Source organism: Formica exsecta, unplaced genomic scaffold (assembly GCF_003651465.1).
Source record: "Formica exsecta isolate Colony F162 unplaced genomic scaffold, ASM365146v1 scaffold211, whole genome shotgun sequence".
Classification (NCBI taxonomy): domain Eukaryota; kingdom Metazoa; phylum Arthropoda; class Insecta; order Hymenoptera; family Formicidae; genus Formica; species Formica exsecta.
This window is the reverse complement of record NW_021849408.1, coordinates 822,919-831,219: the sequence shown is the minus strand read 5'-3', so window position 1 is coordinate 831,219 and position 8,301 is coordinate 822,919. Positions and strand designations below refer to the sequence as shown.

At 32.6% G+C, this 8,301-nt stretch overlaps 1 pseudogene; it reads right to left on the bottom strand.

Moving 5' to 3' along the window:
• LOC115235176 overlaps positions 1–8,301 on the bottom strand; it is a 60,458-nt pseudogene that overhangs the window by 37,156 nt on the left and 15,001 nt on the right.

Below are 8,301 nucleotides of genomic sequence, written 5' to 3'. Positions count from 1 at the left end.
TATAAATAATATATATATATTTTTATATATTTATAATAATTATTTTTCAATACATACCTACACACATTAATGTATGTGCACATAAAATATATTTTTTTATAGAATATATATGATATATTACGACCTCCAAATGAAAGGTATAATTAAAGAGCTGTATATATTATAGTTTATTTATTGTATGAGAGGAAAGTCAAACCTGCGTAGATAAAGTAATATGATGCTGATAACTCCCTTGTAAAGGCCACAAGCAATTAATTAGTTGAAAACATAAATTCTCTCGAGGATGCTACCATGAAATATAACGGATAACATCGAGCATGTATTTGTACATGTTAACATTTTCAGTCGCTCCGAGTAATTTTCTCGTCCGCCAAAGTGCTTATTTTATTTAAAATATTTCGGAGAAATACAAAATAGATATTTACATTCTATGTCGTAATAGCTTGTTAAAATATCAATATTAACAGAACGCAATTATAAAAGCGGACATATGAGAAAGTAGTAGATTAACATAACTGGACAAACACAAAATGCATATGAATGTTTTGATAATATTTAAAAAATATGCAATATTACTCAATTACTAATAAATTAATGAAGATATGAGTTTTCATCATAAAATTGAATTGCGAATAAATTAATATTTTCTTACGAGTGCGAAAAAAATTCTATTTATGCTCTGGAAACGCAATAAAATTCGAATTTCTATCTCGCGTTGTCATGTTATTTGAACCACACAGTAAAATCGATATTAAAATCATATCCGATATACAAAAATAATTTTAAAAAAACTTCGAAAAAACAGCGAACAATAATTTGCAACATTAATGGCTGAATATGACGCGGCTATATCGGGATCGTCCGAAAATCGAGAGAGAACCGGTCATAATTGTATTGTATTCCGGGATAATATCGAAGCGGGATCGATGAGAAACATGGGAAACGCTCGGACATATACAATGCCAAACGTGGCATTCAATTCAGACAGCTTCAATATATAATCGAGACAACCGATTAATCACAACCACGTGCCCGATAACAGCCGTTGTTTCGATGATCTTATGAGCGATTTCAATACATTATATGCGACTAGCAACTATAACCGTGACGTTGTCACGATCACTAAAGCGATCGCTTGTATTTGTTTCGGCAATGAATGTTCACCGATTATAACGAGTAACACATCTAATAATTATTCGCAATTATAATGCAAATAGAATATATTTATCCACAAAAAAGCTTTATTATGCTTATTTCGAAAAATCTTGGTGCGTAAGACGAATTTAATAAAACGATCACGAAATTTCAGCTACATTATTTTATTATTCGAAAGTAGAACACAACGAATAATGCAGCTAACATTTATCTATTTATATTGCAAATAGACTATATTTGCTAACAAAAAGATTTTATTAAGCTTATTCCGAAAAATTTTGGTGCGTAAAACAAATTTAATGAAACACAAACAATCCCGAAGTTATGCGTTATTTTATTATTCCAAAGTAAAGCACAACGTTGCAAAAACAGCCAGCAGCGTAAATTCAATTTTTAAACAAAATTACGGTACTACGAAAAGAGTAAACGCCAACATGCAAAATCCAACACAGTATAAAAAAATTATTTATTTTTTTTTATTATATTTCCATCGATTTCCATCTCTACAATCTTAAATTTTGCTGTAAAATTACAAAATTACTTTCTCGTTGAAATGCGGAAAATACGGCTGAAATTATTTCGATTAAATATCTTTCCGAGTGAGAGAGGACTCTTAATACTAAATATTAGGTCTACCGGAAAGTTCTGTCCGTTTTTGGAATAAAACAAAATACAAATTTTTATTACCGTCAATAAACTTTATTAAATAATGTAATTGCAATTATTATTAATGATTTCTTGCCAGCGTGAGGGCAATTTGTATATCCCATTTTCGAAAAATGTTTTATCTTTTGATACGAAAAATTGAACCAGTGCTTGTTTGATATCTTCTTCATTTTTGAATTTCTCGCCCCTCAAAAAATTTTGTAAGGACAAAAACAAATGATAGTCGGAGGGTGCTAAGTCCGGGGAATATGGTGGATGCGACAGAATTCCCCAGCCTAGTTCTGCAATTTTTTGACGAGTCCCCAAAGCAGCATGTGGCCTAGCATTATCATGATGCAGTATGATGTTCCTCCTATTGAACATCGCCGGCCTCTTTTCTTGGACTGCTATATTTAAATTATCCAGTTGCTGACAATACTTCTCCGAATAATGGCAATTACATTATTTAATAAAGTTTATTGACGGTCATAAAAATTTGTATTTTGTTTTATTCCAAAAACGGACAGAACTTTCCGGTAAACCTGATATATCGATAAGAGACATAACATTATGCAATATATATTTTGCTTTGCGCGATAATATTCGCGTAAAATTTATCAGAACTCGGTGTTTACCTATCGTGCGAAAGGCATGATCGACCACACACCAGTATTAATTAACGTTGCACGTTGAACGTAACTAATAACTCATGACATAATAAAATACAATTTGCTGTAAAATTACCGGCCAGCCAGTCCAAGAAAGAGAGAGATAGAGAGAATTAAATTTATCATAATGTATTGAATCGCATATACATATAATAGTAATACACTGACATTACAATCGTCGTCGAGATTTACAACTGCATTAGCATACGGAGAATTCGTCTCGTTTTATGCAAATGCGCAAAAAGTAGGCAGTGTTGTATTTAATACATATACATAAACAGGGGATTTTCACGTTTCGTCCATATAGTCAAATATACCGGAATTAATGCGTATAATTATCTCTAATCTATCTCATCGACCAACGGAATTAACTGAATTATAAAGAAAAAAAGAGAAATATTAAATAAGTATTGATTGAAGATAAAACTTTATAAGCGTCGGTAAAAACGTGGAAAAACATTAATAAATTTTTTTATAAATTTTAGGAGTACAAAAAAGATATATGAAAGAATTTTCATGTAAATTAACAAAAACATATCATTATAACTCTGTTGTTTTTGAGTGTCGGAATTTCTACGCTTTATATGCTTAAACTTCTTTGTTAAATGCATTTTTCCAGAAGAGCAAGTTCACGTTGTCGCGGATATACTTCGAGCCTCTCTCGAATAAACAAGGGAATGTTACTCGCTATTCTTGATGAATAAGGAGGGTAAGATTCACTCTCGCGGCGATGAACTATTTTTTACGGAGAAAAAAAAAAGCATACAACGCGCTTTTCCGTCCCCGCTCTGTCGACTTTTATCGATGCGTGCGCTTAGTCTCCGTGGATTAAAAGCGTACTACCGCGCATTTAGGTCACTGTGCACATAAGGGCGTTTGTCCATTGTCTTTGCACAATGCACAGCAATTTCGAATTTCCAAATTCCGAACTTTATACGACGCTGTATTCTATCGGCGTTACCCACAGACGTTAAAAGTTTGATTTGTACCCGTTATTAAAAGTTTTTTGATCTTATCAAATTTCCGCTATTTGTTACAGCCATTTTCATTAGTAAAGAGTACTCGATATGTAATATGCAGTAATTCAACAATTTTTTCTATGAGAGAGATAATCCATGTTTTATGATACACAATATATATTGCAATATTATTCTAAATATATTTTTCTTAAAGAGTACTCAATATGTAATATGCAGTGATTCAACAATTTTTTCTATGAGAGAGATAATCCATGTTTTATGATACACAATATATATTGCAATATTATTCTAAATATATTTTTCTTAAAGAGTACTCAATATGTAATATGCAGTGATTCAACAATTTTTTCTATGAGAGAGATAATCCATGTTTTATGATACACAATATATATTGCAATATTATTCTAAATATATATTTTTTTTAAAGAGATAATTTTCTATCTTAAGTAAAAATTACACGATTTGAACTTTCGATCAACAGATTATCCCGCAATTTTAAGAGGCAAGATCACATTTTTAAAAAATTTTAAGAAAAATTGGAAAGAAATTAAGATAGTATATTTTATTTTATCAAAATTTTTTTTTCAAATTGTCTTTTATATGAAATCTTAAATTATACGGAAATTTGTTCCTGAAAACGCAGATTGTATGTATAATTCAAAATTAACAAATTACACCACAATTTAGCTACGACATATTGCAATTTTCCGCATTTGCACACGCGAATGTGCAAAGTTTGATTTCAATATGACAAAAGTAATTGTCTAGGCATATTTGTACACAGGCGAGCGTGCAAAATTACAATTCCGAAATTTCATTCGGCTGGTTAATAAGCAACGAATTGCAGAACATTCACAAACTTGTTACTACAATTTCATTAGCCCGTGTTGTGCATTAATGCAAAATGTGCGATTTGTGCAGCTTCGTATCTGTATGTGCTCGTAGCTAAACGAACAAATCGTATAATTTTGGCGCATTAATTTTACTGCAGTATTAATTTTAAAAACAACTAGCTAAGTATGTGCACGCTAGCTTTTGAGACATCATTTTAAAATCTTCACGAAACAGAGAGAGAAAATAAGATATTTCAATTACTTATCTCTTATCATTGTACATGCAAATCATGATTGACTGATCAACGATTTTAGGCAAAAAATGAGCTAATCATGAATTACACATAATATATATATATATATTTTTATAATATTTTATATCAATCATCATTTTGCTTCTACTTATGCAATATTTATATGATATATATTTGTCTGTGTATGTATATATAAATAATATTCTCTGAATAATACTTGTTTCTTTAAATATTTTCTCCTCAATATTAAAATCTTTGGATTGTAGACTGAATAATAAAAGAGCCTGACATTTCGTGAAAGAAAAGTCCGAGTCTTTCTCTCTTTCTCCCGATTGTGATATCTCTCGCCACCGGCTGTCACGTGAGCGAGCGTGACGTAATCTCCCGCGACCGAGAAACATATAAACAACAGTACATCCATACACTCACTTTTATCGCCGCGCCGATTGTTGTCGATTCGATGACAGCCTCACCACCGTCTGTCTCCTCGACGTAGATATGCATCCGGGCTCCATGAAGAGAAAGACGTGTGAACGCGCGTCACATCCCGAGCACGCGAGATGAACGCGCCGACGTCGTTCGTTGGCACTGTTCGTCAATTCAGCACCCGCGATCGCGCGCGCACACGAGATCGAACGAACGGGAGTAAACACAGTCGGAGGGACAAACGGAGCCACGTGATCGCATAGGATCGGGTGGCGCCGTGGCTGTTCGCAGCTTTCACAACCCGACTTTGTCACGGGAACGCTTATGATTCGGGCGCGCCGCTTCCGAGATTTCGCTCGCTCTTGGAGTTTTCGCACACTCTCTCACCCCCTCTCTTATCGAATTATCGGCGCGTTCCGGCAACGACGACGACGAATCGACGTCGCGACGGGCATATCGACGATGATGCGCGGGTAATGTCGTTCACCGGACAACGGCCGTTTGTCGTATAACGAGGGAGACGCGAAACTGATCCGGATGAGTCCACCGCGGAGGACATCTCGTCGCGAGACTGTCGCGACTGCGAATGGGCGCCAGTGTCCGCAGCAGGCGCCGGCGGAAATCTGGCGCGCTGATTGGTGGAGGCGCCGCGGGCCGTTTGACCGGCGAGCCGGCCGCGTGGCGATATCTGGCGGCGTCGACGGATCTCTCGCGATGTCGGCGAAAGATGAAAGACTCGGTTTATGGTAAACTTGATCTCGCAGACGCTCTTTCATCTTCCTCGGATACGGAAGAGATGTTCATTTGAAAACGAACGCAACTATTCACTCTGTTCGAATTGCGATGGCATTATGAAGAATGGAAGAACACTCTTGATACAAAATAAAAAAAAAGATATACCTTTCCTTAAAGTATTATTATTTAATTAATTTTTCCTAACTCTCGAGATTTCTTAAATATATATATATATTTAATTTGATTTAAAATATTCTATATAATATACTATACACGCATGTTTTTTAATATATTTCCAAACCATGTTCTTTCGAAATTGGAGGAATTTTAATCATTAACAGTTTTAATTAATTCTTTTATGTTTGTATGATCGCCCGGTGATAGATATACTGTCAGGTTTTCGCAAAAATGTCATACGAAGAATGATGATATTTCTTGCAATATTGGTTTTAGTGTAAAAATGTTAAGAGTTACTTTTGGTCCTAACACGTAACGTAAACAATAGTATGCTTAACGTCACCAAGGCCGAGCACCACGCTTTTGATAATTAGTTGTCAAAATATTTTATGCATTATAAATTATGGCCGTATTCCAAGATTCATTAACAATACTGAAGATCTATATTATACGTTACGTGAACTATAGATTTCCAGTACTGGCAGTGAATTTTGGAACACAACCTATATATCATATGTATACCCGAGATATTAAAGTATGCAAGTAATTATAAATTATAGATTAATTATTTATTATTTATTAAACGATTGATAAATTACGGAGCTTATTGCTATATTAATTATTTGATTCTATAATTTGATCGTTTACTGCGCGTTCCTAATACGAATTATATTTACATTATCAAACAGTGTATGTGTGTGTATATGTGCATGTGTCAAACGATAAAGAATCAAACAAAATATATTTGATTATAATTATAATTATCATTAAAGAAATAATTATTTTCCGTAAAAATTACAACAAAACAATAATTTATTATTTTGAATTTCTGTCACTACTATTAGTATTCTAACTTAATTAAATGAATAAATCACGCGAAATATACGCTTCTGTTGCGTTATATGTATATATAGTTGCACTTTTATTATCCACTTTTAAAAAAGGCATGCTAAATCGATACTCGCAAGTATTGTTCCTTCTTTTCCACTATGCTAATTGATTATCTCGACAGTGCACTGTGCATTACTTCTCATATCAATAAAAGGCTGTCATAGCTGAGCCGCGCATTCAATAGTTCAAATATTAAGTATGTGTATATAACTTTAATTTATTTGATTTTAGAAAAACGAATAACTAGAATTAATATCTAAATAATTTTATTAATATGTGTGTGTATGTGAAAAAATTAATTAACGCTGTTAATAATTAAAACGCCTTCGAATTCGAAAGAACAAGATTAAAACTATAGAAAAATGTAATAATTATAATAGAATAGAAAATCGCGTTTTAGAAATCAGTCTTTCATATATTCTATATTGTATAAAGATATATTCTAGTATTGGAAGGAGTAAATTTTTGGGGGGTAGCATCCCACAAGATATAAAAGAAACTTTTAATTTTGTTTGACCAATATTGCAAGAGATATCTCGATTTTTTTGTATGACAGTTTATGAAAACTTAACAGTATACTTATTATCGGGCGATTATATGAACGTGAAAGAATTAATTAATGCTATTAATGATTAAAACCCTTTAAAAAATAAAAGATTTCGGATAAAACTGTAGGAAAATTATAGTAGGATAGACTTCTGTTTCTCTTTTCGTTTTGTTCTGTTTCAAAAATCAATTTTTTCTATGTCGTATCACGTATTAAGATATTTCTAAGTTCCGAGGGGGATTTGAAAATATTTTAGGAGCCCCTTTTTCTCTATTCTCTCGATTACTGTTTTTTTTGCTTCTATTTTATTTAAAAATATTAATATAATAAATATATAATAATTATGGTATCTCTTTTAGTCTGACTCTTCCCCTTCGACCTGTCCGGCATGAGTGACCCTACCGGTAATTATTAGCGTTTTCGAGTAAAGCAAGTTTGATCGCTTTGAGAGCGATAAACGTTTTAACCCAATTTACCTTGAATATATATTTAATCAAAAATAGGTTTTAAGAAAATTTGATTAATATAAATATGTAATACATTAATGATATAATTAATATACAGTACATTTCCCGTTTTTGTTGCTATTTTGGCTTTAAAGCACAAGATTCTTTGCCCTGATTAATCAATCAAACATTTACTCGAATTTCATTAATTAATCTAATAATTTAGATACCTCTAATAACCAAGATGGAGTATATGATGTCATTAATCGGTCTCATTGTCAGAACAAAAAACTTGCTTCACTCAAAAACGTTATATGTTACCGCCGGCATAGCTCTTAGGTTCATTAGAGTACTCAAACCTCCTCACCCGGCAAATGCCTTCGTTAAGGTGGAGATACCATCGAGGAGGAAAAATTTTTATTTTGATCTTCTTTTAATATATAGGTTTCTCTTAATAAATAGGTTTTACAAATTGCGTCAAATAAAAAATATAATATACAAAGAGTTATATAATATGTATATAATATATAATAACAAAATATAT